Here is a 6247-nt window from a genome sequence, read left to right on the forward strand (position 1 = left end):
ACTTATGGGATGAACAGGGATACAGTATTGGACGGTATCCTCCACTCATAGGCCATTAAATGATACTGTGTCCCAGAGGCAAGATGCCGCAGAGTGAGGGCAAGCTTCAGGCCAGGGTCGAGGGCCTCACTGTTAGTTGTATTCTGCCTGGTGAACCTCGGACCCACTCTGGTTAACAGCTCGTCGAACATCTCGGGGGGGGGGGGGGGGTATCCGCATGAAGTTCTTGAAGGCTGCCTGGTCTTCGTTACGGAGTTTGACGGAGTTCGGACCCAGAACCTCCGTTGACCTCTTCTCTTTCTACTTCTCCTGATAACTTGGACTTGGTGAAGTGCCAGTTCCATGGGGTTCTGCTGATGTTGAAAAACCGAGATTTCGTATTGTAGTCGCAGCCTGTCGGGATTCTCCATCTTCTGAGGTAGTTCATCTTGTCACGATCAGCAGGAACATCTGCCTGTCATCACCCATTAGGGTTTGATGAGAATTGCTGAGGATGTTGGATGATGATGCTCCAGTGGATGTTGCGAGCGGGACTCGTTTATATGCCCCATGGCTACACGCTGTGTACACGTCATGTACACGCTAGGAACACGTTCGAAGAAAGCTGAGCGCGCTAGAGGCTCGTTTAGCACTCGTTCTGCCCGCGGCATGTTCGCTGGACATGCGTTAGCAGCACGCTAGGTGTGCGCCAGGTGTTCGGTAGACTGCAGCCGACGAACATACAACGAATACCCAGCGTGTGCTGCGCGTGTGTTTGGCGTTGGTCTAGCGCGCTCTGCTCGTGTCTGGAGTCCTTCTGGCGTGTACATTCATGCGTTTAGCTCCGCGCACTTTGTTGTGCATGCTGAAAATTTCCCAACGCACACAGCGGATGACAACGAATGCATGGCGTTGGTCAAGCGCGCTCGACAAACGAGTAACAAATATTGACGCACACCCAGCAAACGACAACGCACTGGCCAGCATTGCAATTGTTCGTGATTTTTATCAGTGCGCGGGCCGTCCGTCGTGTATGTGTGACTCCCGCATTAGACCGATTTTCATGGTCGATTATGTTTTGAATGGTAAGAATCATCTTGCTATTTTGGAATAAAGAAGGCTTTACATATTTCATGCAGTGAATGTTGTCTTTGACGCCATCTTATTTCAGAACGTGCGCTGAGTTCTTCACTTGCTGTCATTGTCTCACAACTATGAGTTCGGACAAGTTTTTGAAAGCTAAAAAAACACTTGACAGCTTAAGATAAGATACGATAAGAAAACTGTAATGTACATTTTCATTGTACACAAACATGAGCTGTAACTAAGATATATGGGAGCGATTAGGTACAACCAGCAACAATGACGATGTTTCTGGCCAATAATGCTTTTAGCTTCTTCTGCTAATGCATCTTCTCTCTCTCTGATTTCTTAGCATCGACAAGTGCTTGTTTGGATGTAAACGTTTGCGCTGATTGTATTCAGTAGACTTGCTCAACGTTGTCGCACGTTTTTAGATCTGGTTTTCAAAAAGGGCTTTCGCGACCATTTGTATAGCTGGCCTCAAGTTGGATTTTGTACTCAGGCCACTGCGTGGCAACATAACTAGTAGTCTACCCTGCCTGTCCACAATACAGTTTCGATTTACTCAGACAAACTATAGATTCTCAGTTTCGGTATGGAAGCTGGTAAAAATGGGGTTGGATGCCAGCTGGTGAATGTGTGATTTGTTTAGAAGAGTTGTTTGATGTACATATGCATTGGTTTTCAGGGACAAGGGTTAGTGTAGCACTGTCACTCCAGGATACGGTCCCTGTCCTCCTCCCCCTCCCTCTGCATGCTGTGAGCAATACAAACAGCTGGATTGGACATCACTTGTCATATAGCTGAGCTGTTTTGATGAATACTGTAATATGCTATGCTTTTAAAGAAACACGTCTCAACAGGTATATATATCCTTGGCATTCGTTGTCATTAATCCAACAAAATAAGGGCACATATTTGTGGCCCACAAACTGCAAATGTGCCTCACAATTTGTTGGGCTTATTTTTATGGGACACATTTTGGTTTTGTGGGCCACAAACTATATTTGTGGAGCATAAAATAAGGGGCACAAATTAAGCTTCATAAAAAAAAGGACAAATATTTGTGGGGCTTAAACAGTGTTTTTGCCCCAACAAATGTTTTGGGCTCTTTTTTTTCCTTCTTATTTTGGACGTTCAGCGCGGTTTTCAGACCTACTGCGTTTCGGTTTTTAGTTAATGGCGGATCGAAGGCGCTTGCTACAGATCTCTGGACAGAATCTCCAATGGCAATGATGTTTGCTAATGCGAGAGAATTGGGACGGGCGAACCTTTGCATATTAACCAGAGGTAAGTTTCCATGTTTCGTTTCATAACTGAGAGTGGGTTTATGGTAGTATGTGTTGCAACATGTGTCATTTCGACTCACTCGAGTCACTGTCAGTCACTCAGTGTCACCGTGTCAGTCCACAGGCGCAAGGTATCGTTCACTGAACCAACACGTAGATAGTTGCCCTGAACAGGGATTTTCTCATTAATTTGAAGAAGATTACCACTACCACGTTTTTGCAACCTCTTTTCAAGGTGCATGATCAATGATAATATTTTATAAATTCCTTTTGTTTTTAAAGATTGAGTCTAACTTGAAATACTCAAATAGGTAACCTTCTGATCGGTTCCCAATTATGTTATTGCAGGTTGGCATCAATCAGAAGAGAGCTATCTGTTTCACAGTCTTCAGAGTCGGGTATGTCCCTGACTTTGATATTAAATAAAATGTTTCGTTTTGTTTAGTCGTGAATTTTCACTGGTCTGTGTCGAATGTCTTCGGAATTTACATATGAAAAATAAACTTTGATCGAATTTAAGTCAAGTTTGTATTCCCCACCAGCGAAAAAGGTAGGTCGGTCGTGAGAAATGAGACAGACACGATTTCCCTTTTTAGCCACATTGCAATAGACAAAGGCACCAGTACAAAAACACACAAAGAAATCCAGTGAAAGTACATTAGAAACCAAAGAACAGAGATAGATGAACACACTTAGTTAAAAAAACCAATGAATGTGTTTATGTTTAGTCGATACAATCGCATGTGAAGTAAACGGTCTTTTTTCTAAATGTGTCTGTCTCAAAAACGTTAATTACAAATCTGTTCAGTTGGAATGGCTGTTAAAAGGTTTGGACGTAACATGCTTTTAATAAGTAGCAATTTCCATCAAATCACGACATGAAAGGGTTTTGAAAGGCTAACTACGGCTTATTCTACTTGCGCTTGGTCATTTTGTCACTCGGGCAAGGTGTCTGTCTCATTTTTTCTCACGACCGCCCTGCAGACAAATCGTCTGTTATAACCGCCATACACAGCAAATTGTCATGATGCAACCAATTTTACACTTCCTATCCGTTGTCAGGCAGATAATCAACTGGCTGACTAAAGAATTTTTCGGCATGTGTTTATTTCAGAGCACGTTATTTACTGTCTAGTAACTCGGGCAAGGTGTCTGTCTCATTTTTTCTCACGACCGCCCTGCAGACAAATCGTCTGCTATAACCGCCATACACAGCAAATTGTCATGATGCAACCAATTTTACACTTCCTATCCGTTGTCAGGCAGATGATCAACTGGCTGACTAAAGAATTTTTCGGCATGTGTTTATTTCAGAGCACGTTATTTACTGTCTAGTCACTCGGGCAAGGTGTCTGTCTCATTTTTTCTCACGACCGTCCTGAAGACAAATCGTCTGCTATGACCGCCATACACAGCAAATTGCCATGATGCGACCAATTTTATACTTCCTATCCGTTGTCAGGCAGATGATCAACTGGCTGACTAAAGAATTTTTCGGCATGTGTTTATTTCAGAGCACGTTATTTACTGTCTGTCTCTGAAAACCTTGAATTCTCACGACCGCCCGGCACTATTGACGGTCATTTCTTACCAAATGTTAAGCAGATTCATTTGTAAAATAACAACATTCAGTGACTGTGTCTGATCAACGCCAGTGGGTTTTTTTTCAATCCTTGAATGCACTGCATTGTGAATGTTGTGGTCAAGTGAGAGTTTTATAGACATCGCCGTACGTTTTTCAACACTTTGATGACGTCAGACAGCAGATTGAAAACGTTCCAACTTGGAAAGAGAGCCAGTCACGATCATATAATCGTAGGGAATCAATAGTTGCTTTGTTTATTACTTTCAAGTGCTTTTAAAAGTTTGATTTTTGTCATTGTTATTGTTGCATATGTGCGTGCGTACGTGCGCGCACGCCTGTCAGTGTGGAAGAGTGTAGGGTAAGTGTATCCAATTCCGACCGACTTCGGGGATACCTAAATCCGACCGATTTTCCAAGTCACTAATGATGAGGTTCACACGTCATCCCAACAGAAAGAATGCCATTCATACAAGGGCCATTCATGAACGGTTGATGACGCGACGTCACGAACCAATCGTTTCGTCACGAGAGTTAATTGCGTCATCTGCACCGCGGCGCGAAATGTGCCTTCGCCATACGTTTCTTGCAAAGGGTGAGATAATTTGATGAACAGAGTTGTGTTTCTTTTACATGGATGTTAATAAGTGTTTTTGGAAGAATAATGTTATGGTTCTGACTAAATCTCATTGTACTTTTTAATCGAAAAGGGGAAAATCTTATCGGTCGTGATTAGATACCCAGTTTTTGAGAGAGTATTTAAATCCGACAACAACGCAGATAATACAAAACGCTGCACAAAATCCCAGTAAAACCATTCATTGTTTACGTTTATGACTTGAAAAAAGCATATGAACAAGGAAACATATCAGATGATGTATTATCTAGCTGTGTGTGTGTGTGTGTGCGTGCGGCCGAGCGTTGCGCGCACGTGTTCGTTTGTGTGTGTGTGTGTGTGTGTGTGTGTGTGTGTGCGTGCGTGCGTGCGTGTGTGTGTGTGTGTGTGTGTGTGTGTGTGTGTGTAAGCGTGCGCGCGAGCGTTGTGCGCACGTGTTCGTTTGTGTTAGCTTATGTGTGTGTGTGTGTGTGTGTGTGTGTGTGTGTGTGTGTGTGTGTGTGTGTGTGTGTGTGTGTGTGTGTGTGTGTGAGTGTTGATGCGTGAGTGTTGATGCGTGCGTACTTGCATGTGTGCGTGCGAGAGGGGTTGGGTTTTCTTATGTGTGCAGAGTAGTTGTAGAAAATGCAAGACATTAAGGTTCAGTCTGTAGTGGATATACTGGGACAGCGTCCATGTACTATGCCACAGTTCAGTCTGTAGTGGATATACTGGGACTGCGTCCAGGTACTATGCCACAGTTCAGTCAGTAGTGGATATACTAGGAAATTGTCATCAAAAACGAATATTTCATTACAGATTCAAACACTACAGCATTGTACTTCTTATCTTCTCCTGATTTAAAATATATATATACATATGTTATGTTTACTTTAAAAACGCGTTCAGAATTAAAGAAAACAGGTTGAGTATGCTTCGCGGAGATGAGTGTGATCCGTGACGGTTTTCGGGTATGGTTAGCCGAGACTATCTGAATTTAGTCTCGCCGATCGGACTGTTTTTTTTTTTAGTTTATCCTTCAATTTGATGCCTATAGATTGACTACATGTTTTTATATCGCTTTACGCGACTTGTTTTACATTTCGTCAAGTTATGAAATGTATTATAAAATTTGGTACATAACATTCTAAAAATTGCAAATAACAATAACACTTTTGATTACAGATTCAAAAGTTATTGCATTGTATCCTTTGCATTTCCTGGATCCCAATGTATAAACAGATATGTCATGCTTAGTGTGAAAATCTGCTCAAATGAGAAAAATCGCCCGTTTTGTTCATATGCTTCGCGGAGGCAACCCGTCTCGGTCTTCTGGTTTCGGCTAGCCAAATCTCACTAGCATTGTTAATGACTCGTCCCTGATTCCAATGTTGATCTTTTAGTTTCAAACCAACTTAATGTTTTATTATCGCTTCACATGACTTGTTCTGTATATTTTTTTTCGCTGTCATGATGTCACCATTTAGAGGGTAGGGTTACATTTTCAGGTATTTATTCCCCAAGAATATGCAAAAAAAATTCCAAACTCGTTTTTTTCTATTGGTCAATGATTCTACTTTTTTTTTAAAGTGAGAAATGGAGTGCAATTAACATTGTTACTTTTGAAGGTATGCTCATGACGTGCATCACAGCGAAATAGCAGTTCAGAAGAACGGAATTCCCATAATTAGTCCTTATTTGCTGCTTTTTTCACTGAGC

Source organism: Littorina saxatilis, unplaced genomic scaffold (genome assembly GCF_037325665.1).
Source record: "Littorina saxatilis isolate snail1 unplaced genomic scaffold, US_GU_Lsax_2.0 scaffold_166, whole genome shotgun sequence".
Taxonomy (NCBI): Eukaryota; Metazoa; Mollusca; class Gastropoda; order Littorinimorpha; family Littorinidae; genus Littorina; species Littorina saxatilis.